At 51.5% G+C, this 26,663-nt stretch overlaps 1 protein-coding gene across 3 annotated transcripts in view; it reads left to right on the top strand.

Moving 5' to 3' along the window:
- Window positions 1–19,506: 19,506 nt before the first annotated feature.
- The window catches only part of SRC (SRC proto-oncogene, non-receptor tyrosine kinase), a 30,815-nt gene continuing 23,658 nt past the window's right edge, over window positions 19,507–26,663 (top strand). For 2 of the 3 annotated variants that reach the window (XM_004687205.2, XM_012728434.1), the window contains exon 1: window positions 19,507–19,563. The gene's annotated coding sequence lies outside the window, so the exon portion shown is untranslated. The remainder of the gene's footprint in view (window positions 19,564–26,663) is intronic. The other variant, XM_012728435.1, reaches the window with a different exon arrangement.

Here is a 26,663-nt window from a genome sequence, read left to right as displayed (position 1 = left end):
TCGACCCGCTCTAGCTGGAGGGGTGCCCTGGGTCTCTCCTAGGTCACCCGCTGAATCCGTGGGTCCCCTCGCTCTTCCTTCTTCCTCCTTCTCCCGGCGGTCGGCCCGGCCCCTCCTCCCTGCTCGCTCGCTCCCTCCCTCTTTCCCTCCCTCCTCTTCCCCTCCCCAGGCCGCCGCCTCCTCCACCTCCTCCTCCCTTTCTCTCGATCTGTCTCTCCCGGCCCGGAATCCATTCCGGCCTGGGAGCCGGAGCGACCAGGCCGCCGTTTGCCCGACCCCCTTGGCGGTCCGGCTGTCTGCCCTCGGTGCGTCTGCCTGCCGGCGTGCCCGCCTGCCCGCCCGCCCGCCCAGGTGAGCGTCCCCACACCCCGCCGCCCGGCAGCGGGCCCCCAGCCCCGGCCAGCGTGGAGGAGCCCCGCCCGGGGACCACCCTGGCGTCGGATCGTGGGGCCGCGGGGCTCCTGCCCACTCCTCCACCCTCACCCCCCGGGCCGAGCCGAGATCCCCCAGCGCCGGGCGGGCTCGCAGGGGTATGCCCCGCGCGGCCTTTTGTTGTGATGCCGGGGGGAAGGAAGCTGGGTGTGGGGGGGTGGGAGCGTAGGGGTCCTGTCTGCGCTGGGACCCCCTCCGGCTCGCCCGCCGATTAGGAGCCCCCTGAGAAGCTGGGAGCCAGGCCCTAGCCCCCTGACCAGGTCTAGGCCAAATCTGAAATCTGAGTCAGTGGGAGCCGCCTCCGGCCACGGATGCGGGGCCTGGCGCCCCCCGGCCCGGAATGGGGGGAGCAGGGGTCTTAAGGCACAGTGGGCCCGGGGGCGCTGGGCGCGGGGCAGCGAGTCCAGGCACCAGGACCTCCCCATTCTCATGGGGGGTTCTGGTAGGCCCTAGAGGGGACTGGACCAGACTGTTATGGGTCCTTGCTGCCCACAGCCCCCAGCCTCGCCCCTAGGCAGGCCTAGCCGCCTGCCTGCTCAGAAGTTGGCAAAAGTTTTGGGTATTCGCCACCACGCTGGGTCCATCTACCTGCCTGGGCTGGGGGTGGCCGTGGATTGAGTCCCAACAGGCGCCACCTCTGGCTCTGCTGTGTGTCCTCTGACAATTGTTTGCCTTCTCTGAGTTGGGGGGTCCTCATCAGTGGCAGGTGGGGCTGGGTGGGACTCCTGGGCTGGTAGAAAAATGGGGGTGAAATTAAGACAACCTGTGGGGTATCAGTTCAGCCCCTGGGACTTATGGGCAGACTGAGAGTTGACCATGCAAGTGTGGAGCTCTGAGCTCAGACATTGTATAACAGGGGCAGTGGCCCCTGAATTACTTAGGGTGAGTCTAAGCCCAGCCACCGTGCGGCTGAGTTGAGACTTGGGTTCAAGACTGGGTCAGTGGTCCTGTTGTTGACACGTTGCTCAGCCTCCTGGCTGCAGAAACAAGACACAAGTTTCTCATCTCACTGTGTGACTTGGGCGAAGGACTGCCTCTTTGAATCCTCCAAGTGTGGAAGAGGAATCTCTGGGGAAAGAGCCTTCACACTTGTGTTTACGTGGCATGGGCAGGTACTTGACAAATGAGTGCTTTGGGGGATGTGTCATTAAAGGTAGGTGGGAGACAAGGTTGCTGGCCCTGGTAGCCTCCTAGCGGGGCTCATCTCCAGAAGAGGATGGACCCGTACTTGAAATGCTGCCTGATAACTCTGAGAAAGACACCATTCCAGCACAGACCCGCCACCCAGCTGCTGTGTGGCCTCAGGCAACTAACTGCTCCCTCTGGTCTCAGTTTTGTTGAGTATAAAATGGGCCAATGATAATGATAGTTGATAATATCTACTGAACACCTCCTGTCAGACTGGACTGTTTATTCTCATTTTGCTGATGGAGACTGTTTATCCTCATTTTGCTGATGGAGAAACTGAAGTCCAGAGAGGGGAAGTGGCTTGACAAAAGTCACACAGTTGGGGGCCCTCCCTGGTGGCACAATGGGTTAGGTTGGACACAGCACTGTAAGCTAGCCACAGTCACTTCAGTGCAAGTTCGATCCCCGGCCCCGGTCTGACAGGAGGTGACCACATGGCGTAGCAGACCTCCCCTGTTTCTCCCGCTGCTCCCCTCAGCAGTGTTCTTCATCAGTCTGCCTGTTCTGCTCTCCGCTTTCTCTCTGGTGAATCTCTTACCGCCCCTGCACCTCTGGCCTGTACCCCAATTCTATATGCATAAATAAAAAATCTTAAAAAAAAAAGTCACACAGTTGGGTGACTTGGGAGATGGCTTAATGACCTGCTGACTGTCCCCACTCCCATTTCCCTGACCCTCCCATTTGCCCTTCCACCCCTCCAGTGTTGGGGGAGCAGGCACACGACAGTGCAGGAAAAGACTCTACTGGTGAGTGATTGCATGGAAGCCACGAGGCCCTTTTGGTGAAGTGATTTGCTTTGGTGATTTGGTCTTTCCACCTGAGAAATGATTTATGATGTGTCACCTCACTCAGCTGACTGCCTGGGTCCTCTGCTGTGGGCCTTTGCTTTTGAAGGTGTTTCTGCTGGGAGCACTTTCCTTATCTGCTCTTGCACTTTGAGGCTTAGCCTAGGGACCACCTCTTCCAGGAAGGCCCTCTAGCTCTGTCTTCTTCTCCCCAACCTTTTCCTGGAGTACAAATTATCCCCAGCTTATAGCCTAGTTTCTGCTTTTGCTTCTTTCTTGTGTGTGACCTGGGAGGTGGGGGATGTCTGGCTTCTCAGACTAGGGAGGAGATGGCTTCATGACCTGCTGACTGTCCCCACTCCCATTTCCCTGACCCTCAGCTGACACTACACGCAAGCATCTGTGACCCTGTATTGAGCACCTTCTGTGTGTCGGGAGCTTTGAATTAGCAGTGGGAACTGTAGGAGACATCTGGACACCTCTAGGAGGAAATGCTGAGGATGGTAGGATTTTGCTCGACAAAGAAGGGAAGACAGTGTGCAGAACTTCCCAGGGCCCTGGCGTGGTGGCAGGGGTCAGCCTGGGGCGGGAGGGTGCCTTGCTCGGGGATTTGTGAACAGGCCCCTGGCCCCCCAGAAATTTGATTCGGGAGGGCGAGCTGAGTAGCAAACAGGTTGGCGAATAAATGAACTTAATTATAGGTGTGATAAGGCTCCAGGTACAGAAGAATCTCAAAGCAAGTTGGTAGGAGTCGGCCAGGCCTGGATGTAGGTATAGGCTTGCCAGGCAGAGACAACTCTGTGCAAAGGCCCCGAGGTGGGGGAGTATGCACTGTTCTGGAGAAATAATTGAAAACCTGTGTTCTGAAGCACAGAGAATTAGGGGGAGTGGGTGAGAGGTGAAGATGGGCCGCTATCAGTAGGCTGGACCATGTGGAGCCTTGTGGGCCTTAGGGAGGAGTTGTGACTTTATCTTCACTGATTGGTGTCCCCCACGGGAACATGCTGGAGGCCAGGGATTCAGAGCTGGCGGAGGGACCTGGTGCAAATAGTTCTGTGGGCTGGGCCCCATGTGTTCTGTGGGGGCTACATCTGGTGACAAGAGGAAGGGGCATTTGAGGCTGTGCTTTGGAAGTGAAGTAGTTCACTGGGTGATGGCAGGAGAGGGTAAGAACCAGGAATTAGGGGTGTGTAGTACAGAGTGGGGGGGACTGGGGAGGAGGTGGGAGCAGGGAGGGGTCAGCTGGGGACCAAAGTTACGGTCAGGGTTGGGGAAGCAGACAGGCCTGGGCTTCAGTTCTGACCATCTCTACTCACGGTGTGTCTTTAGATCATTCACGGTATCTTTCTGAAATGCAGTTTCCTTGCGATAAAAATCTCCCTAAGGAGTACAGGAGGGCTGTTGGCCCGGCTCGTGGTCAGCACTCAGGTGGTAGGAGTGCGTGGGCGATGCCACTTTGGGCAGGTTGGTGGGCGAGGGAGGCCCCACAGCGGTGCAGTGAGGACTTGGAGTGGCTGATCTCACGGAGTCTGAGTCTGCAGGCGCTGAGCCGGGGTGCGAGTGGGGAGACGGGGTACTGACATAGGAAACGATGTTGGCTGCCAGAGCCACACATGTGCCGGCTGCCTGGGGCCCCGCCCTGCCCTGTCTGTGCGAAGAAGCCGAATAGGGGAAAGTACTGGTATAAGTCAGTCTGACTCCTTGAAAGCTCGCCTTAGTTTAGATTGGCCCCATTTTTCTGAAGTAAATAGAGGCACACCTTGGGGATTTTGCAGGTTCGACTGTAGATCTTTGCCATAAAACCAAGTAGCACAGTAAAGTGAGTCATGATTTTTGTTTGTTTGTTTCCCAGTATCTATAAAAGTTATGTGTGTACACTATACTGCGGTCTATTAACTGTATAGGAGCATTACATTTAAAAGTCAATTTACAGATCTTAATGGCAAAGGTCTTAATTTTTTTATGACAAAAAAGTGCTCTCCACCCCGTGAGCCTTCAGGGAGTCCTAAAGTTTTTGCTGGGGGTTGGCTGGGCTGGGGTGGGGGGGCAGCGTTCGTGTGAAGCCCAAGAACAGGAAGTGCAAGGAAGCAAGGCCCAGATGTACTAAGCCCCAGAGTGGAGGGTCCACTTGCCAAGGTCTCCCAGGTGCCATGTGCCAGGGCTGAACCTAGATGGTAGGTGCTGGACTCCTAGTCCGGGGCTCGGCACTGCCAGGAACCCACCATTTGTCGGTGCCTCTTAGAGACGCTTCCCAGGGCCTCCAGCCCCTGTTCTGGGCATTTCGACCAGTTTCATTTCCTGCCTCACTCCCTTATCTCCCCTTAGGTTCCCACAGCCCTTTGCTTTCCTCCACTGCTTCTAACCCCTTATCTTCATGGTAAACTGTTCTGGTTTCCACTTGACCGCCCTGGGTGGCAATTCCTCTTTGCTGCCTCAGTTTCCTCATTGTGAAGTGGGATAATATGAGTCACTGCTCCCAGGATGTCATAAGGGGACTGAGCATTTAGCACATGTGAGCTTGACATTAGGGGTGGAGAAGAGCCAGCCACAGATGGCAGATTGTTCCTCTGCTGGCTGCCATACCTCCCTGTGACTCAGTTTCTGAAGCTGTAAAATAGGCATGGGGCTTGCGTCAAGTGTTGGCTCGCTTTGCATCCTGTTCCTGGGGACGGTGACCCATAGATGCACCCTTTGTGTTCCCAGCTGTTTGTCCAAAGGCAAGTCACTCAGCCTCCGCCCACTTGACTTGTGATGATAAAATCAGTTAACATCTCCCAGTGATTTGAATGTACTGGGTGCTTAGTAAATTGTCCTCCCTTCTGCTCCCTTGTGGGGGCTCAGATATTACTCAGTTTTGGGGTAATCCTGAGCTCAAACCCCCTAGACCATGATAGCTCTTTTGAGAAGCATCCTGAGGCTCATCTTGGCTTTGTGGGAAAGAGTGCTGTGATCAATTAGTCATGTCTGTCATGGACAGAGGATTGAGACTATTGTGTGTGTGACATGAGTATGGCTTTTCTCATCTGTGTTGACCTCTTTTCACAGATGGAGGGATGGGAGCCAGAAAGACCTAGGACATGTTATCCAGGCTGGGAGGAAAATGCACTTCTTTTGTTGATTAGGGGCTCTCCCCACCAACCAGCTTGCCCTTCCCATAGCGCCACTCCAGTGGGATCAGTCCGGGCAAGATGACTGGGGAGGGCCACGGAGCTGGAGTCAGAACCCCATAACTTCCCCCAAACTGGGCACCCTCTCTGTCTCCCCAGAACTAGGCAGAGAAACTCTAGAATAAGATGAGAAGCCAGAGGTAAAGAGAACCAGCTGATTGTAACCAAGTCCCTTCCTGCTCCAGGCCTCAGTTTCCTCATCTGTATGGTGAGGGGGGTCTTCCTTTACTGAGGCTCTGTGTTGGGGATCCTGGCCAGGGAGCCCCGGTTGAGTCCTCTTTGATGCTCGTGTGTAGCTGGGGCTGCCTGGAGGTCTGAAGAGCTGATGAGAGACCATGGGGGTGGGCTGTGAGGGGGACGACCCCAGCACCAGCACAGAGGGTGGAAGGCGCGGACTGGTGTCCGGCAGCCTGGCCTCCCCTGCCTAAGTCTGATTATATACTTCCTGCTGCTTTGTTTAGATTTGCCCCCTTGACTTTCATTCTGCATAAGGTCACTGTTCTCACCCTGGGGATTCTCCCCTAAGCTGGGTCATGGACAGGTGACCCATTCTTTCTCTTGCCCTGTTGTGTTGGTGGGCAGAACTTTTGTTCAAATTGCATGCAGACTGAGCGAGGTGTGAGCCCCAAGTTTCAGGTGATTTGTCCCGTCTGCTTTCCCAAATGGGCAGCCAGCTTGGTCGAAATCTCTGCCCAGCTGGACGTTGGGCATGTCGCTGGGGTGGGTGATCCTGACTCTGGGCATCCAGCTCTGGCTGATACATCTACTCAGAGCTGGAATACTGGGGTCTTGTGGGGGACCCTAGTGTTGGCACGTTGAGGGTGCTCCATGGATGGTCATGGCATAAAAGGAATAGAAGGAGCAAGGCTTTGGAGTCTTGGGTGTTGATTGTTCTGAGTCTTAGTTTCCCAGTCTGTGAATGCTGATGGGACCAGCTTTGATGAAGAGGTGTGGGGATCTAATACTCAGTAATTCCGAGTGGCTGGGATTAGGTAGGTAGTTTCCTGACGAGATGGGAATTCTGGGCTCTACAAGCCCATCCATCTGGGCATCTTTGGGGTTGAGAGTGGGTACCTGTGTGTATTGGGTGTGTCCAGTGAGCTGGGCTGAGGGAAGACTTAACAGGAGGCACACCAGTCTGTGGCCAGCTCTGTCCAGCTTCATGCTCTTCTCAGCCCTCACCCTCCTGTGACTTGTCAAGGCTGCTCAGTGCCCTAACCTGGCATTCAAGGCCCTCTCACTGAATGGGTTCATCTCTCCAAAGGTGGCTGCCATTTGGGCCTGGGGTACTTTGTGTCTTTGCCTGCTTGGCCTGAGAGACAGGAACGGCTCCTGCCCTGGTCTTTGGGAAGGGCAGCAGACCCTCAGAGGCTCCGAGAGGTGCGGTGGGCCCAAAGCAAGATTACTGAGGCGCTTTGGTCTGGGCCACGGCTCTTCCCTCCCATATTTCCCTTCACCCAGGGAACCATTGCCTGGCTGGCTTTCTGCTTGTCCCAGGTTGTCAACCTCCATATCTTTGTCTCTGCGGGCCCCACTGCCTGGCGTATCTTCCCTTCAATGCCCTTTCTAGTGGCTGAGGTGCCTCTGTCTCCAGAAAGATTCTGATTACCCAACCTGGGTCCATACTCCTCTTTTCCCCATCCCTTGCTCTTTCTTCATCTTCCCACATGGCCCTGGCATATTCTACCTTACGTGACAAGTCATAGGATTCCTTTTGCTTTCCAGGGGTGTGTGGTCATAATCATCACTCCCAAGGATGCCACTGTTTACAGTTTACTAAGCACTTTCCTTTGAGCATCCCAGGTGGGGCTGGGAGAGAGAGAGACCATTATAATCTTGGCAGAGGGTGAAACAGACCTCTGGGTCATGCCAGGGGCTGTCTCTGCTTGGACAGGTGGAAATGAACCTTCTCCCTTTAGGATTCTCTGGTCTCCTCGGGCAGGAGCCCTTCCTTTAGAGACCCAGGAAAGCCTTCACTTACTGTCAAAAGGTGGAATAGGTTCAGAGTAGTGAAGTAACTTGCCTGAGGTCACACAGCCAGGTAGGCTAGTTGAACCAGAAGGGTTCTCTCTAGGAGTTAGGGAAAATTAGGATTATGCCCAGTCTCCCACCTGAGTAGAGACTAAGATAAAACTAGGCTCTGGAAGAATCATGAGCCCTGGTAGACCAGCCCTGGATACCCTTCAGTGTCCGTAGCACATGGTGAGCCCTTGCTCAGGGGTGTAAGCTGGGGTTTGACCTCCATGCAGTCCTGCAGCTCAGAGCAGCAAAGGGACTTGGGCCTCCCTGGTGATGCAGGGGTTAAGTCTCAGTGCTTTAGAGCCATGCCAGCCACTGCAGCATGAGTTCCATGTCTGGCCAGGGGGCTGAGCCAGGTGGTCCAACAGACCTGTCCTGTCTCCCTGCTGCTCCCTTCAGCAGTGTATTCAGTAGCTCTACCTGTCCTGCTCCTCACTCTGTCTCTGGTGAGTCCTCTCATCACCACCACCCCAACTCTGGCCTAGACCCCAGCTCTTGTCTGCATAAAAAAACCTCTAACAAACAGCAAAGGGACTTGCCCAATGTCACCCATAGCACATGGATTTGGACCAGGGCCTCCTGAACACTACAGGTTGCCTGGCCACATCGTGGCCAAGCCCTCTTTGGCCTTCCATCTGACCCCCACCTCTCTCCCAGTCCCTCCTCACCATCCCTCTAAGGGCAGCCACCCTGGGCCTAACCCCAAGCCCTCTAACTGCTGTCACTCACTATCTGTGTGACTTTGGTGAGTCAGTTCACCATGTTGTACCTCAGTTTCCCCATTTAGAAAATGAGCCCAATGGCAGTACCCCCCATCATGGGCTTGTTTTGAAGATCCAGTGAGGTTTCAACCATGAAACTCTCAGCAATGCTAGTACATGTTCAGTAGATGTTAGCTACTATTATAATTTGCATCAATCTGGAAAGGAGGGCACTGGCAACCCCATTCTCTAGGTGGGAAAACCGGGGCCCAGAGAAAGGACATAGCAGCACCAGGCTGCAGGAGGATGTCACAGTCAGATGGGCATGTGTCCATCTGGCAGGCAAGGGACTTGTCCCCTTCTAGGACTTAGGCTTCTCTCTTGTGCAGTGGGTCTGTGCATCGTGTGGGAGAGGCAGTCATGTCCCTAAATTACCTATACAGCCCCTGGGGGCAGAGGGACAGTTAGGGGCTTATGTCACGTGCCGTGTGCACTTTGCCTTCCCTGATGTCGGGTTCCTGGTCTGGAGGCTGAATCAAGCACCCAGGTCCCACCATGTCTCCTGTCCTGACTGCCTTTTCTGCTGGGTGCCCCGGCAAATGGCGTCTCTTTGTGAGCCTTGGATTCCTCATCTGTGAGATGGGGCAGGAGTCTTTCTTTGTCGGGTGGCTGGGAAGACTGGATCAGCTCATTCCCCTAAAAGCTCATTCCCCCTAAAAGCCGCCATGCCAGGCTAATAGGCAGGGCACTGTCAGTGGGCATGCTTGGAGAGTGGGCTGGTGGGGATTCTGACATGCAGGAAGGGAGACAGCATTGCAGACAGAGGGTCCACATGAGCAAAGGCTTGGAGGTGGGCCGGTCAAGGAGCTGCCACCTCCCAGGATCTGCCCTGACCCTGAAGGACGTGGGCAGGGAGTCAATGCTGATAGCCATGACGATGACCCTCTCTCCCTGCCAAGCTGTAGATTTCCTTTTAAAGCCCTGAGAGCGGCCACCTGCCCTCCCCACCCCCATCCCTGCCAGGTGTTCCCGAAGGCCCTGGAACCAGATGAGCCACAGTTCTATTTGGGGACAATTCTGCTGTTCCCATTTCTCTCCTGTGCCCTAGTTTTAGAAACGACGTGGGTTTGGTTACCAGCTAGCCATTTGCAGAAAGCCTGCCCCCTCCACCTCGCCCATACCTTAGATCTGTGGGCTATGTGGGCAGAATAGCACTCAGTACTGCCTGTGGAAGCTGCTCCCGGCCTCTGCCCCCTCTTTCTCTGGGCAGGGAATTGATGGCTAGACTTTAGGTCATCTGCTGGTAATGTCTGGGCCTTGTGATAGGTGCCAGGGATCCCAAAGGTGCAGTCTGGGGGCAGCTGGTACCTTGGGGGGGAACCGACACTGGTCCTAAGCATCACCCTACATGGGGTTGGTGCCGTGGACCTATGGCAGCCCATTACAATGCCAGAAGGGCACCCAGAGGAGTTGACAGCTGGCCTGAGGCTTGAAGGGTGAGCAGAAGCTCAGGACTAGAAAGAAGGGTGAGCGCTTCGGGGAAGAAGGGATGGGGCGAGCACAGAGCTGGAGGTGGAAAACAGTCTGGCATAGGCATGGCCCTGGGCCTGGGAGTGGCAGGCCCTGTGCTGGGTGCAGGTTGATCAACTACTAAGGCCTCCCATCCTCACCAGACTTTGTCCTGTGGTTGCTGGGCACAGGGCAGGCCTCCTGCTGAGGTCTGCTGAAAGCCTGAAGGGAGAACAAAGAGAAGGATCAGAGGTGGTTCAGGTGCATAGTAACTGTGGAGTGAATGCAGCTCACAGAGGTTGGAGATGGGAATCCAGAACCCTGGGGCCTTGGAGGGAGTAGGCCAGGGAACAGTTCCTGGAGGAAGCAATGCTCGTGACCTACTTGGAAGGCTAGGGTGGCTGGGAGGGGTCACTTGGAAGGCTAGGGTGGCTGGGAGGGGTCACTTGGAAGGCTAGGGTGGCTGGGAGGGGTCTGAGGGTGTGGCAGAGCAGCCCTCTCGGTGGAGCGGTGACTGGGAGGTGACCAGTGCGCATGTGTGGAGTCTTGGGGGTCTGCATGCTGGCTCAGGTGGGTAGACTGCTGGGCAGAAGACTGCTTCATTGGGCTCGGAGGGGAGGCCCCGAGCAGGTTGGTGCTGGGCAGCCCCTCTGAGTGTGGCTTGGTGAGGTGGTGCTGGGGGCTGCACTGAGAGCGGATGGGCCTGGGGAGAAAGAGGGTGCCGACCAGGCAAACGGCAGGTCTGAAACTGACCGGGGAACACCAGGTGAAGGATGAGGGCACCTCTGGCCCCTGGTTTGCTTGCTCGCCATCCTTTCCTTGGCAGGAAGTGGTGGAGACGTGCTGGGACCTGGCTGGCAGATTCCGAAGGTGCCTGGGGCCTGGACTGGGTGTGGGCAAGGGCTCTGGGTTCAAGGCCTTCTTCCCTACTTGGGTCCGGCTTGCCAGGGCAGTCCCTCTGTTCAGGTGAAGGCCCTGGCATGGCTATCCGCTCCTGCCTCCAGAGGGGCCCCATCACCCTTTCAACAGGGTAAGTTGAGAGCTGTGGCTGCAAACTCTGGGGACAGATGGGTCTGGATTTGATTCCCAGCATTGTTATTTGCTAATTGGGGGACGCTGGCCAAGTGACTTCTCTGTTGGAGCCTCAGTTTCCCCAGCTACAAAAGTGAGGCTCACCCTAGAGCCTCCATCCCAGCCAGGGGCTCCTAGGGAGGACTAATCAGATTTGGGAGGACTACCCAAAACTTCTGGGATGTGGTTTGGAGCTGTTGGCCTAGCTGACTGGGGGTGCAGGGGTGTCTGAGGGGCGGCTTCCGGTCTGCCCCAGGCTCTCAGCACTGAGGACAAAGCCTCTTTGTGGTGGGACAGATGGAGCCTGGGAACCCCACCCCCTTCCTTTGGGGACTAACGGCCCTGTGCCCCTCCTCTTCACCCAGATCCCTTGGGGAAGGAGCTCCTTAGATAGAGAGAGTGGGAAATGAAAGCAGGAGAAGCTGGGCAGCTGCAGCTGGGGGCCTTGAGCTTGACTGGAGAGCTCGGGTGAACCCTTCCCTCCTCTAGGCCGCCTTCTTAGGACCCAAGGCATCCCGGGCAAATCTCAGACCCTCTTTGTGTCACTTATCCATCCATCTACCCTGCCCCCAGCCACCCACCCATCTGCGCATTCATCACTCACTCATAATCTCCAGGTACCCCTCCGTATTAGACCCTGTGCTCCTCGTCACTCTCCCTCTGACCAGATGTTGCCTAAGCTCCCCAGCTGTGCACGATTTGGAATATTGTTCTTGCTGCAGACTATTCCGCTGTGAGTAAGACAGTCGCCCCTGTCCTCATCAGAGAGTAATGTCATCCGAGCTGTGGCCCACGTTAGGAAGAAGTTGAAGGTCTTCACCTGGGCTGGGAGGTCAGAAAGGCCTTTTGTAAGGAGGTAGCTTTTGAGACTGAGAGGAGTAGCCTGGATATATTGCTATTTATTTATTAAAATTTTTTTATTACTTATTTTTCAGTTATCTGTTTACATTATTGTTCATTTTATAACAGTGTCTATGTCCCCCACCCCCTCGCGTCAATATATTACTATTTAAACAGAAGGTCAGGGAAAGCCTCTCTGAGAAGGTAACCTTTGAGGAAAACATCTGGAGTAGCAAGGTAGTGAGGTGCTTAGCTGTCCGGAGGAATTAGCTCTGGGTGGAGGGAACAAGTTCAAAGGCCCTGAGGCAGGTGGATATCGAGTTCTAAGGGAAAAGGGAAATGGCCTGGGCGGGCAGATTGGAATGAATGATGGGGGTGGGGCTGGAAGTGCTTTGTTGGGCCTTGGTGGCCCCTGTGAGGAGTTTGTCCTTTGTCTCTACAGTATAGGGGCTGTAAGGGAGGTTAAACTGGGATAACTGGTTCAGTGTGACATTTCAGAAGGACCCTCTGTCCCCATTGGCCAGCCTGGGGGAGGAGGCTGGGCCTGGATTAGGGGGTGGACTTGGTAGGAGGGAGGAGAGGGGATTCCTCAGAGGTGGAAGTGGGACTAACAGGGTTTCCAGGAGGGCTCATCCTTCCCCTGTTGGTGCTGAGGGGCTAATTACACCCCACACCCCCAGCCTACACACTCTCATGGACTTTGGGTTTCGGGTTTCTGTTTGCTTCCCATCAACGCCCCAGTCCACCTGGAGACAAACGCCCTGGCCACTCCACCTTGCCACTCCACCTTCCCGCGCAGGCCCAATCTTCCAATTCCTGTGCCTTTAAACGGTGTATCTGGGGTGAAACAGGCAGGTGCCTACCTTCTGACAGATGTAGAAAACTCAGTGACCTGGGTTACATAGTGGAGCAGGGTTGGGGCCCGGGGAACCCTGCCCTGAACCGACTGGAGATGGATGCTGCTCTGTGTGACCTTGAGGGTGGGGTCAGGGGGCCTGAGCTCCAACTTGCTATGTGACCTGGGCCTCAGTTTCCTCTGCTGGGAAACAGACCTGCCCTACCCAGCAAACATACCAGGAGGACAAAATACCTGGGGTAAAGTACCAGCCTGATGGATGCTGTGCATTCAGTAGCGCTCAATAATCAGTAGGTGTCTTATTGTTTCTGGGGGCAGAAGCTGGAGCCCAGGCCCTGGAGCAGGTCCAGAAGTGCCTAGAGGAGGCCCTTGGGACCAGCCCTTTCCACATGGGGAAACTGAGTCCAGCACACACAGGAAGGTTACACAGCGACTTGGATCTGAGTAGGGTTTTATACCAGGCCCCTGGGTCTTGCCTAGCTCTGGTCCCACCCTCTTCCCCGGCTTTGCCCTACATTCCAAGGCTTCCAGCTCTGTAAGTCCTAGCGGGAAGGGATTCTGCCCTCTAAATACAGGTCAGGAAAGGGGCCTGAGGTCCAGAAAGAGGAAGAAATCCAAAAGCCTTGGGCTAGAACTGCTCTTCTCTACACAGTGCCTTGCTTAGCCTTTGCCGGGCAGGGTCTGGGTCCTGTCCCCAGCAACACCCCCTAGTTGCTCTGTGCATGCTGGCCTCAGCCTGCAGGGCCCCGCCCCACCCTTGCCACACTGGCAGAGCCGGTTTGGGGCTCGTCAGCCCCTGGCACTGGGGACGCAGGACCAGACATGTTCTGCTGCGTGGCCTGTGGATGGCCCGTCGCTTACTCAGCAAACACCCCCTGGTATCTGTTCTGTGCCTGGGCCTCTGCCAGGCAGGGCTGGAGGCCTGGTGTGCTCTCAAACTCGCACACTGCCCCGTGTCAGTCAGAGCGGTTCGAAGCTCCGCCACAGATGTGCCAGGCAGCGTCAGAAGCACAGTGGCTGTGCGGCTGGGCGGGCCCAGGGTCAAGCCCTGGTCCTCTTCTCCTTAGGAGGCTCATCTTTTGTTTCCCTCCATTTATGCCTTCCTCTTGCCATCCACCCTTCCTCTACCAAATATTTATTGAGCACTGTTATGTGCTAGACAACTTCCTATGGCTGGAGAGACAGCAAAGATTGCACAACCCCAATTCTTGCAGAGCTTACATTCTAGTGGAGACAGAAAAACACAACAAATAAGGGAAATATACACAGGGTCTGTGGGGAGGTGGTGTAAGTGTCGAGGAATAGACACAAAGCAGGGAAGGGAGCAGACTGGTGTGGAGAAGCTTGGTGCAGTTAGAGTGGGTGACCAGGGACCAGCTCTCCCAGAAGCTTACATCCAGGGAGGAGGAGTCTGATCCCTGGGGGAGGGGAATCCAGGTAGAGGAAACAGCCCATGCAAAGTCCCAGAGGTAGGAGCATACCGTGGCTGGAACTCTAGGAACTGCAAGGAGGCCAGGGGAGCAGAGTGCGATGGCAAGAATGGGGAGACGTGAGGGCAGAAAGATCCAGGTGCAGGTCAGGGAGGGCCCCAGATCATTGGCCTTGAACTTGGAGTGAGATAGGGATCACTGGCGTGGTCTGAGCCTTCTGGCTGAGTGTGACAGACTGTGGGGCCTGAGGGTTGAGGCAGGGGACCCGTGGAACAGCTATTTTCATTAGTTCAGGAGATGGGAGGGAGGGGTGGTAACAGTGTGCCCGAGGTGGGGTGAGGCGGCGTCGGTGGCAGGGAGCCAGGCTTTTTTCGGCATTATTCCATTTAATCTTCCTTTTAAAAATTCTTCATTATGGAGGCATACTCGTATAATGAATGCCTAGGAACCCATCACTGAACCCCAAGGGCTGCCCACCCATGGCCTCTTCTGCCGCTCCACGCACCTTCCACCCCTCCCCACTATCCTCTGTCATCTGCCCTCTCTAAAAGAGAAGGACCCTGGTTTAAAAAAAAAAAAAAGAGTAGTCACAAAACTAATCTTTTAAAAGAAATGAACAGTAGCCTTAATATTGGTAAAACCTCCCTCTGCCATCCCTCTCTGCTGTAAAGTGAAGTTCACAGCAGCCGCTTGTCCCAGGCTGTAGTGAGATACTCCAGGTAGGACGCTGGGCATGGCCCTGGCACATCGTAGGCACTCAATAATAACAAGTCAGGGCCCTCCCTGGTGGTGCAGTGGGTTAAAGCACAGCACTACGAAGTAGCTGCAGCTGCCTCAGCGCCAGTTCTATCCCCGGCTCCGGAGGTGACCACATGGCGCAGCAGACCTCTCCTGACCCGCCCGCTGCGCCCCTCAGCAGTGTACTTTGTCGATCTGCCTGTTCTGCTCCCTACTCTGTCCCTGGTGAATTCTCTCACCCTCTGCATCTCTGGCCTGTACCCCAGCTCTATATGCATAAATAAATAAATCTTTAAAAAAAAACAATAATAATAAGTCACAGCTGCTATTATTATTGATTGATGGCAAACTTAACGCTTCATGTGCTAGGGTCTGGGCCCTGCTTTAAGCACATTCCAAGTATGAACTCATTTATTTCTCACAACAGTCTTCGGAGGTGGGTTATTATATTTACTTCTACTTTATAGGTGAGGAAATAGGCACTGACGAGCAGCTTTCCCAAGACTACCCACCAGATCGCCAACTCTTAATCCTCCAACTCTTGATCATGGGACAGAGACTATGTGAGCCCATAAAAGCTTTGGGGGGTGGGGGGCGCAGGTGGAGTCAGGCATTGCCTTTGATTCGGCCCAATGAGTGCCCTGGAGTTCATGGGTGGCAGGTAGGAGCAGAGCTGGTGGGTGCTAAACCTTCAGAGGAGGAGAAACAGCTTGTGAAAGGTCTGGAGAGTCACTGTGAGTGGAAGGGAAGGCCCAGGGTGGGGGAAGGAGCCTGCCGGGGTGCGCCCGCCCGCCTTTGGCCTGAGCGGGTGAGCAGCCTGCAGGGTTGCAGGGTTCTGGCCATCTCACTGCTCACTGTCCCTGACCTCAGTCTCCATGCCTTCTCCAGAGGTCTTCCAGAGACCCATTTCATGGATGAGCCAAGGGAGGGCTGGTCTCCCGCGGTCACCCCCAGGCTAGGCCACCTGCAGACCCTGAGCGGTGAGGAGAGGGGTGGAGCTCAGGGCTGGCTGTGGAGGGGCCTGGCGGCTGGGCGCTCCTGCCCACCCGTGTCCCTGGAGGGAGCTACGGCACAGACGTGGGCAGGGAAGAGGGGACACTGTATGTTCCCAGAGCTGCTGGCAGGAATAGTGGTGCTGTGGGCAGGGGCCGGCTGGCAGCCATCAGCCATCAGGAGTGGGGCAGTTGGGAGCCCAGGGAGAGAGAATCTTGGGCAGGCTGGAAGAGAGCAGGACTTGTCACCTTGGAACTTGTCACCTCAGTGCTCCCTTTGGTGATTCCCTGATATTGGGGGAGGGGCAGTGTGTGTCTGTTAAGGAATCCTTGCCGTGGTCTCTGCCCTGGCTCAGATGCTGAGGCCTGAAAGCGACGTCATGTGCCCGGGGTCACGTGGTGATTCTGATGGAGGTTTATCAGGCCCTCGCAACTGGTCTGTGGGTCATTCGGGGCTTGCTCGTCCTCTCGAGCCCAGAGCTCTTGGGCCTGGTGCCCTGAGAATCTTATCTGGGCCCTGTGCCCACGCGCCCGCTCAGGCTGCTCCCACCTCCCTGGGTGGCCTTAAGCCGGGCGCTCTGGTGCTTGCCTCTCAAGGGGGATATCTCACTGTGGGCTCTTGGGATCAGTGTGGCAACCTCCTGGCCCCGCCCATTCATGTGCTGGGCTTCCTAGCCTGGACTGGGAGATAGAAGCTGGATTGGCAGGTGGTCGTTGAGGCCTCCTAGTCCCATGGACCTCACCAGCCTCAGGACAGTCCCGTGGGCAGGTGGACCCAGAAAGAAGCCTCCTTCCCAGTGACCTCCCTTGTGGGTGTGGGCCTCGAAAGAGGGAGAAATGGAGGGAAGTGGAGCCATCACTGGGTGCCTGCCTTTAGCCTGGGGAAACTGAGGCTGAATGACGTAAGCTGACCTGCCTTGTTTGCTCTCTCCAATGGCCTTTGCCCAAGCAGTCCATTCTGCCTGAGTCACTGTCCTCTCTCTCTTACCCTACTAGTCCTTTGGAGCTGGAGATCACTGTGCTATGACAGGCTCACTGTAGGACGAAGGCTCAGTGCCATGAGGAAACGTTCATGGTTAGGCTTTTCTGGCCTAAATTGCTGTGCAGATCCCCCTTGGGGCCTCCTTTGGACCTCCTCATGCCTGGGTCAGGGGCCAGAGGGACTCAGTTAGGCTGGGGCCTCCCACTCCATAACCCCTTGCCCATCTCGCCTTCCTGTCTCAGGACCCTTGCACATGCTGTGCCCACCTGCTGACGTCCTTCCCATGCACCCTGGCAGACACAGTGATGACAGGATGGCTTTAGTGGTGTTCCAACCTGGGTTGGCATCCTCACTGTCCACTTCCTAGCTGGGGCAACTGTCTACAGCCTGGAGTTAAATGACTGCTCCAGATAGCTTCAGGGAGGTGAAGGGGTAGCAATGAACCCGGGGGAAGAAGTGGGCCTTGTCGGCCTACCCCATTCCACCCACCACCCTCCACTGGAGCAAACAGCAGTGCTGGGCTTGGGGGAGGACTCTGAGTTGGCCCTGGACCCTGCCAAGACTCACCCAGCCTCTTTGTACCCTTCTCAGGTGCAGTCCCTGGAAGGGAAGCGCAAGAGGGAGGGAGGGATTTGGCACTCAGAGCTAAGAGTGCTAGGAGGTGGGATTTTAGTCACAATGCCTGTCTGTGCTTCAGTCTCCTCCTCTGGAAAATGGGGTAACAAGAATGTAGGTGCTGAGTAAAGAGGAGTGACTACTATTGCCATTAGTCATGTTATCATCATTGCTCATACTCCCCTCACTCTGAGGCTAGAGTCCTAGTTTCTACAGTCCGAAGCGGCTTGTAGAAAAATTGAACAGATAACTACTATTGAGTTGAGAGTCTGAAAGTGAAAACAGGAATTGGCTGAAGCTCCCTGCCTGTGGGAAGCTTCCAGTCTGGGCAGGGAGGCCACAGGAGGGTTGAAAAGGGACGCGGCCCCCCCACAGTGGAGTGGGTGTATTGGGCAGCACCTCTCCCGTGCTTCCTCCTCTGCAGACGGGCCAGAGCTGCCTGGCAGTGCCCACCCCACAGGGCTGCTGTGAGGAGGGAGAGGGCAGCATTTGAGAACCCAGGCTCGGAGGCCCAGAGAGGCCGTGCACTTACTCCGTAAGTGGTCCTCTTCAGGTGGTGTGGCCTGGGACCAGCCACACTCCTGGCCTGGGGTGCCATCCCCCAGTGAAAAGTGCACCGACTTAGTCTCAGTGTAAGGAGTCCCTGGCGAGCCCCCCGGGAACAGTGGCATTGGGGAGAGGGACTGATGGTGTGGGGTCAGGAGAATTAGGGTCCCTAGCTGGCCTGAGCTGAGCTTTTCTCTGTCCTGCTCTTGGGAGATGGGGCAGACTGTTCCTGTGTAGCAGGGACCTGAGGAGAACAGTGACTGCAGAAGTGTCAGCAGTCTGGCAGGGCCGCAGCTCTCAAGCATGTCCTGTGTACTCAGGGTTTGCTCTAGTGATCTCCTCTGCCTTTACCCGGCCCTGGGATAACTGTGGGCATGTCCTTGGTGCTCCTGTTCACTTGTCTTGAGTCCTCCTGTGGGCTGCAGCAGGGAACCCCTTGAGCACGATGCTGTAGCCCACCTGACTCAGACAGGTGCTGTTTGTTCTCCTTTCTCTAGAGGCATGATAGAAGGCCTTCACCTCTTCCCCCTGCCACCTCCCCACATTCCGGTCACAGCCTGCACTACCTCCCCGACCTGGTTAGGCCACTCTTATCAGGAAACATTCCTGGGCCAGCTGAGAATGGTCCCCACCTTGGGCCCTTTGGAGAGGAGGTGTGTTGCTGAGATAGGCCCTATCATCCCTTTCTTGGGGGGATGGGCCTTAGGCTGAAAAGCCAACAATCTGGGTCTATCTGCTGATAATGTCTCTCGTGAGCTGTGCGACCTTAGACAGGCAACTTGATGTCTCTGAGCCTCAATTTCCTCATCTGCGGAATAGGTGGGACCCCCGATGACGCCACAGGCTCACCTGGGCTCATGCATATAGAGTCTGCTTCGCCTGGCGCCTAGCACAGAGTGCCTCTGCCATCAGCTAGCTGCTACAGTCATCTCGAACCACTTGTCCCTCCTCTTTGTGGGGTCCCAGTATGGACCTCATCTGTGTCTATCTTCTGAAGACTATTTGTCATCATAGTGAGGACTTTCTCTTGGCCAGAACTGTGGGATGGGGTGAGCCGTGAGGCTGCTGTGTGACGGTTGGCAGTCCCTCTCCCTCTCTGAGCTTCCTTTTGCTGGTCTGCTTTCTCAGCACTTGGATGTGGGTATGGCCATGCCCAGCCCCTAATTGTGCTTTCTGTAATTCCTTGGCAGGTGCAGCCACTTGATTTTAGTCTGATTTCCCCAGGACAATGCATAGTCAGTATTCAGTTGGGCTTTGTTGCAGGAGCCAGTGAATGCACAATGATTGAGTGAATACTGGGACTTTCCTACCTGCAGGCTTTTGCTGTCCCTAGTCCTCTGCATATGGAGATCCTTATTGCCCTTGGGCTCTCCTCAAGCCCTGCTTCTCCCAGGAAGTTTTTCCCAGTGGGAGGGGATTGCTGGAGCAATCTGACCACTTGTCTGAGGCTCTCTGGTGGCACCTGTTACAACCCAACTTGGTATATAGTAACATGTTAGTAACCAAGGGCCTTGCTTTTAGGGAGCCAGACTCAGTAGGGAGCTCTGTGCTGGCTCTGTGCTTGCACTGACTAATCCAATGCTCCAGCAGCCTTTCCAGGTATGTTATTATTATTCCTTCCTTTACAGAACATTCCAGAGAAGTGAAGTGACTTGTCCAGCTATGAGAGAGAAAGCCAGGATTTGAAAACAGGTAAGCCCGTGTTTTTTTTCTTAAAAAGGAAAGAAAAAGCATCAACACATACATACATACCACAGTAAAAAAGTAATTGGCACAGTGTAAATGAAGACAGGGGAGGATAAGTCTCTCTTGCTTCCAGGTCTCATTGGTTGCTAGAGACACCAAGGGAAGAGTTCCAGGTGAGACCCAGGCATGTACAGGTGTGTGTCTACACCTGTTTTCTCTTGACATTGTGCTTCCAACGCCATGTGTACTTTCATGTGTAGTATCTATTGTGTGGATGGTGACCGCACTTTAATTAGTTAACACTTTGGTTATTTCAGTCTTTTGCTTTCTATAGACAATTCTCAATGAATACCCTCAGTCATACGCTTAGGGTTCACGCATGAAGAGTTTTTTAAGATTACTTGTTGGACCAGAGGGTGTGTACAACTGTAATGTTGATAGACTTTTCCAGATTGTCTTGCCAGGCCGTCCCACCACACCTTGTGGTTCCCTGCATTCTCACCAACACAGGTTGCTATGAACTTTGGGATCTTTGCCAAACTTATAGATGAAGGAGACCATTTTTTGTTTGTTTATTAACATGACAGTTTTACTAAGGTATAACTAACATGCCATCCAATTCAGCCACTCAAAGTGTGTACTGTGGTGGTTTCTAGTATGTAGAGTTGTTTAGCCATCACCACAATCAATTTTACGACATTTTCATCCCTCAAAAAAGGAACTTGCACTCTGTGTCACTCTCTGTTTCCCCTCAAAGTTTCCTCCCCCAATTTCAGGGAATAACTGATTTACTTTCTTTCTCTTTCTATATGTTTGCCTATCCTGGACCTTTCATGTCAATGGACGCTATAAAATATGGACTTTTCTGTCTGGCTCCTTCCACTTAGCATAATGTTTTCAGGGCTTATTCATGTTGTTGCCTGTATTAGTACTTCATTCCTCCTTTTTTTTTAACCAAATAGGATTCCACTATATAATATATATGTATACACACACACACACATATATCCACACACACATATGCACACCATATATCCACTTATCAATGATTGGACACAGTGTACATGCTGCTGAGAACATTCACATACGTGTTTTCGCGTGGACATATGCTTATGTTCTCTTGGGTACATGCAAAGGGTTGGAACTTATGTGTCCTGAGGTAACTGTTTAACCTTTGGAGGGCATGACAGGCCAGGTTCCAGAGCAGTGGCATCATTTTATATTCTACCAGCAATAGATGAAGTTTCCAATTTTTCTACATCCTTTCCAACAGCTTGTTATTATCTGTCTTTTTAATTATAGCCATCCTAGTGGGTGTGAAATGGTAGCTCATTGTGGTTTTGATTGCAGTTTCCTCATGACTAATGATGTTGAGTATGTTTTCATGTGGTTATTGGCCATTTGTCTATCTGCTTTGGAGAAATGTCTGTTCAGATCATTTGCCCTTTTTTTTTTTTTAATTGGGTCATTTGTCTCTATTGTTGAGTTGTGGGAGTTCTTTATATATTTATACAAGTCCCTTATCAGGTAAATGTTTTGCAATTATTTTCTCCCATTTTGCGGACTGTCTTTTTTTTTTTTTTTTCACTTTCTTGATAGTGAAGCTGTTCCTCTAGAACATGAAAGTTTTTACTTTTGGTGAAGTTGTTTTTCTGTTTTGTCTTTTGTCACTAGTGCCCTAAGTGTCATATCTAGGAAATCATTGTGGGCCAAGGTCTCAAAATTTATACCTCTGTTCTCTTAGAAGAGTTTCTTTTAGTTTTGCTACATATGGATTTTGATCCATTTTGAGTTAAATATTTTTGTATGTAGGGGATGAGGAAAATGTCCAGCTTCCTTCTTTTGCATGTGAATGTTTAGTTGTTCCTGCTCTATTTGTTGAAAAGATGGTTCTTTCTCCATTGAATGTTCTTGACACCCTTGTCAAAAATTAATTGCTCATAAATGTGTGCATTCACTTTTGGACATGATCTCATTTCTGTCCATCAATTTATAAATTACCCTCATCGGTACCACACATTTTCTTGACTACTGGATATGTTTCAAAATTAAGCACCGAGAGCCCTCAAATTTTGTTTTTCTTTTTCAAGATTGTTTTGGTTATCCTGAATACCTTGGCTTTCTGTATGCATTTTAGGATCATTTGTTGTTAATTTTTATAGAGAAACTAGCTGGGATTTGATAGAGATTGTTTTGAATCTGTAGATCAGTTTGGGGAGTTTAACTACCTTAACAGTGTCTAGTCTTCTAATCCATGAACATGGGCTATCTTTCCATTTATTTACATCTTCGTGTTTTAACAGTTTTAAGAGTGTAAGCTTTACATTTTTAAATCATATTCCTAAATATTCTCTTGATGCTGATGTAAATTATCTTCATAATTTTATTTTTTTGGGTTATTTATTGCTATTGTATAGAAATGCAATTTATTTTTATATATTGATCTAATGCCTTGCTGAATTAATTTATTAGTTTTAATTTTTTTTTAGTGGAACTCTTGGTATTTTCTATATACAAGAACATATCATCTAGAAATAAAGATGGGTTTACCTCTTTCTTTCCTATTTGGATATCTTTTATTTCATCTTTATTTTCTGGCTGGAACCTCTAGTGTAATGTTTATAGAAGTTGTGAGAGTGGGTATCTTTGCTTGTTCTTGAGCTTAGGGGGGAAGCATAGAAAATTTCATCATTAAAGGTGATTAATATTAGATGTGGGATTTTTTTTTTTTTTTTTAGATGTGGGATTTTTGTGAATGACGTTTATCAGGTTGAGGAAATTCCTTTCTATTCTTAGCTTGTTGAGGGTTTTTATCATGAAGAAATATTGGGTTTTGTCAAATCTCTTTTCTGCATCTATTGAAAATGTTGTTTTTGTCCTTTATTCTCTTGGGGTGATGTTTTACATTTCTTAATTTTCAGAAGCTTAATTAATCTTACACTCTTATTTTAAATCTCACTCAGCCATGATGTATAATTCTATTTATAAATTGCTGGATCCAGTTTGCTGGTTATTTTGTTGAAAATATTTACATCTTATAGTTATAAAACATTATATTCACTCTGTAGTCTTCTTTTCGGCAGTCAAATGCTCTACCCCTGAGCTATATACCCGAGTCCTGGTGTATGTAGTTTTCTTTTCTTATGATGTCTTTGTGGTACTAGGGTAGTAGTGGCTTCATAGAACTAGTTGGAAAGTGTTCCCTAGTGAATAATTGGTGTTACTTATAATGTTTGATAGAATTCACCAGTGAAGCCTTCTGGGCCTGTGTTCTTCTTTGTGAAAGATTTTAAAATTAGGAATTTATTTATTTATTTGTTTTTGTTTTATTCAGATTTTCTATTGCTTTTTAGTTTGGTAGTTTATGTTTTTTAGGAATTTGTTTCATTTGTTATGTGATTTGTTGACATCTCATTCTCTTACCATCTTATTTGGTAATGTCCTCTCATTCCTGATTTCAGTCTTCTTTTTCTTGTCTAGGCTAGCTAAAGACTTCAGTTTTGTTGATCTTTCAAAGAACTAACTTGTGGTTTTGTTGATTTATCCCTACTGAAAAAATGTTTTATTAATTTCTGCTCCAATCTTGATTATATCCTCCTTTTACTTTCTTTAAATTTAATTTGGTCTTCTTTGCCATTGCCTTAAGGTAGAAGATTAAATTATTGACTAAGGATATTTCTGCTTTTTTAATTAGACATTTATAGTTCTGAGTTTTCCTTTACTGCATGCTTTCTATACATTTGACATGTTTATTTTCATTCATCTCAAAGCATTTTCTACTTTTTCTGGTTATAATAGGAGTATATTAATTTTTACATATTTGCAATCTGATAAATTTCTTTTTATTGTTGATTTCTTAATTCTGTTGTAGTTGGAGGCATACGTTCCATGATTTCCCTCTTTTTAAATTCATTGAATCATTTTTAGGATTAGAATATGTTCTATTCTAGAAAATGCTTCATGTGTATTTTCCAAGAACGTATACTCCGCTATTGTTGAATAGCCTGGGTAATTTTATTGCTTTAATCTTACAAGAGAAGTTGAGCATCATGTCTTTAAAAGCCTTTTGACATGCAATAAGTTACCTGTGGTCATTTCCCCTATTTTATGGAAGTTCATTATATGTTAAGGGAAATCACTCTGTCTATCCTATGATTTACAATTTTTTTTCTAGTTTGTTTGTATTTTGAACTTATTTATGATGTTTATTAGCCATATAGACAGTATTTTTATGCAGTTGATTGATCATTTTAAATATGGTTTTTAGATTTTGTGCTATGTTTAGAAATGGTTTTCCCATTTTGCAGTTAGATTTATTCTTCCTACCTTTTGGAGCTTGTGGTTTTCTTCTTTTGTGTGTGTGTGTGGCTTAAATCTGTTTGATCTGAAACTTGTTTTGCTACAGCAGATCATTACTCTAAACTCCATCTTAAAAAATAGTCTACATTTTCCTCACTGGAATGAGATGTCACTTTCATTTTTAAAAAAAGATTTAGTTATTGATTGATTTATGCATACAGAACTGGGGTACAGGCCAGAGTTGTGGGGGGTTGAGAGGATTTACCAGAGACAGAGTGGGGAGCAGAACAGGCCGACTGATGAAGTACACTGCTGAGGGGAGCAGCCAGTGCCATGTGGTCACCCCTGGGGCGGGGATCGAACTCATGCTGAAGTGGCTTTAGCTTCTTAGTGTGCTTTAACCCGCTGTGCCACCAGGGAGGGCCTGATGTCACTTTCACTTTATAGAAAATTCCCATTTGTTTGGGGGAACACAGGAAAGTACAAAATGTGCTCTATTCTATTCCCTTTTGATTTGCCTGGTTATGTGCTGGTATTGTACAGTTTTGGCACCTAGTAGGCAGTTTGAAAGACTTGACCTAATTATAGGTGTGGTTAGAAAAGAGAGCAAGAATCTGAAGAGGTTTCCCACAGTAATGATGATAGTAGCGAATATTGTTTGAGTACTTCTTGTGTTTTCAGACAGTTTGCAGGTATTATCTCTTATTTCCCTCCAGGCAAACCCAGGAATGTGGTAACAATTACACTGGTTTTCACTTTTGAGGGGGAGCAAGCTAATCCCCCCTGGAGGCCTCGTTGCTCTAAAGTGGCATTTAAAAAGGACATTCTGGCTCCAGACCTGTGTTTTAGACTCCTTTGTGGTGCTTCTGTCTCTTTGGAGTTCCAGAGAGAGGGACGGTGAGGTCAGGGGTTGACCCCTGCACAGCTTCTGTGTCAGGGAGGTTGAGGAGTGGTAGCTGGAGCACGGTGGGTGGAGCATCAGCTCAGGCTCCTCTCTTGAGCCTCTAGCACCCCAGCTCTGTGTCATTCACCAGCAGTGGCTCCAGGCAAGGTTCTGGCTTCTCTGAGCCTTGGTCCCTCCTGCAAAGTGGGTGCAGTTATAGTTCCTATTTCATTGTGCTGTAAGAACAGTTGGGTACCCACTGCATGTAAGTACTCAACTCTTGGCTCAGCATTCAAGGCCCAGCTGCCTCGCTGCTGCCTGCGCTCTGTCGCTCCTCTTAGCCCTTGCAGGGATAATAGCAGCAGCAAACACGGTTGTGCAGTTTACAGTGACGTGTTCTGTGTCGGGCACGTGCACTCTCACTAATCCTCAGGTGTTAGGTTTATTACCATCCCCATTTTAAAAAGAAAGAAACAGAGAGGTGAGGTGACTTGCCTAAGAAGATTTAGCCAGTAGGTAGTGGAGCCTGAATGTGTACCCAGGCTTGACTATGTGCCTGGCTCTCAACTCCTAAGCTCCAGCCCTCCCCTCCACCACGCGGAGAGGTACAGGCGATGTTCTTCAGAGTCGGGAAAGAAGGAGCAGGTGTTTCAGAGGGAATGGTAGTCTTTTCTAGTCTCTTCTGCAGGTCATAAACACCTGTGCGCTGGGGCACAGCCTATATACCAAGGCCAGGAGGTGAGAGAGGGTAGGTGCCTTCTGCTCGTGTGGTCCTGTGTGAGGGTGTCAGCACCCACTCTCCAGAGCCAGGTGAACCCACCCAGAGATGACCGTGGGGAGTCTCTTGAATGCTTCTTTTAAAGTCTCAAAAAAAAAAAATCACAGCAAAGTAATTTTCTCTTTTGGATGAAACGTGGTGAAGAATTGGAATCCTGACAGGACTTTAAACCCATGTAGCACACTAGCGCACATGTCTGTGCACCTGCACACACACACACACGTGCACACGGGCACATGTACACATGCATGCACGCAGCTAGTATGGTATCGCTGTTCGCCGGCACCCTGTGCCAGGCACCACACGCAGCCTGTGGTCCTTGGTCTCGTTCAGTCTCCCACCCACCCTGACGTGGACAGTGTTGTTGCCTCCTTTTCCCAGAGACCCCCAGCGACCATTCTGAACAGCCGCTTTCTTCTTTCCACGTAGCTGTGGGTTGAGAGCATCTTTGCGGCCCTCTCTGGACTCATGTTCCACTCAAGCAGCCGCACGGCGTCTGCTCGCCACACGGGCCCGCGGCCTTCACGGAGAGTGTTGAGCAGGGAGACCCAGTGGTCTGTGTGGTCCTCAGTGATGCCTCTGACTGCAGGGAGGAGGATGCATGGCGCGCCCAGAGGATGGGCTGGGTCTGAAAAGGGAGTCCGGTGGGGTGGGGGGTGTGTATGTATTTGAGAAACATTTGAGGGGAGGTGCATTGGCCTTGAGACAGCAACTTGGGTGGGGTGGGGGGAATCAGACTTGGGGAGACACTAGGTCAGTTTGGGACATTTTGAGCATGAGCTGTGGGTGAGGGGAACGTGCTGTAGGGCCACTCGGCATTCTCCAGCAGAACAGCAGTGTGGCACAGGGCCTCTGGGACCCTGTGGTTGGGAGCAGTTCCCCAGAGGAAAGGGGCCACCTGCCTCCGGGAACCTCAGGCACCCCACTGTGGTGCCCCCACCACTTCCTCTTTGACCCCAAAGATCTATTTCTACCTCGGAGTGTGCAAATGGCGGAAGAGATGTGGGGCTTGGCCCTTCTCAAGTGGACAGCTCATGGTGACTGGGGGTTTGGGTCCAGACGCAGAGGCCGAGCCAGGGCCCTATCTCAAGGAAGGAGGTGGGGTCTGGACAGTCTTCCCAGTACTCACACAGCCTCAAGCAGTCC

The sequence above is a fragment of the Condylura cristata genome, unplaced genomic scaffold (assembly GCF_000260355.1).
Source record: "Condylura cristata isolate star-nosed mole 26May11 unplaced genomic scaffold, ConCri1.0 scaffold00022, whole genome shotgun sequence".
Classification (NCBI taxonomy): domain Eukaryota; kingdom Metazoa; phylum Chordata; class Mammalia; order Eulipotyphla; family Talpidae; genus Condylura; species Condylura cristata.
The sequence above is the reverse complement of the archived record's forward strand: the minus strand, read 5'-3'. Positions and strand labels throughout refer to the sequence as shown.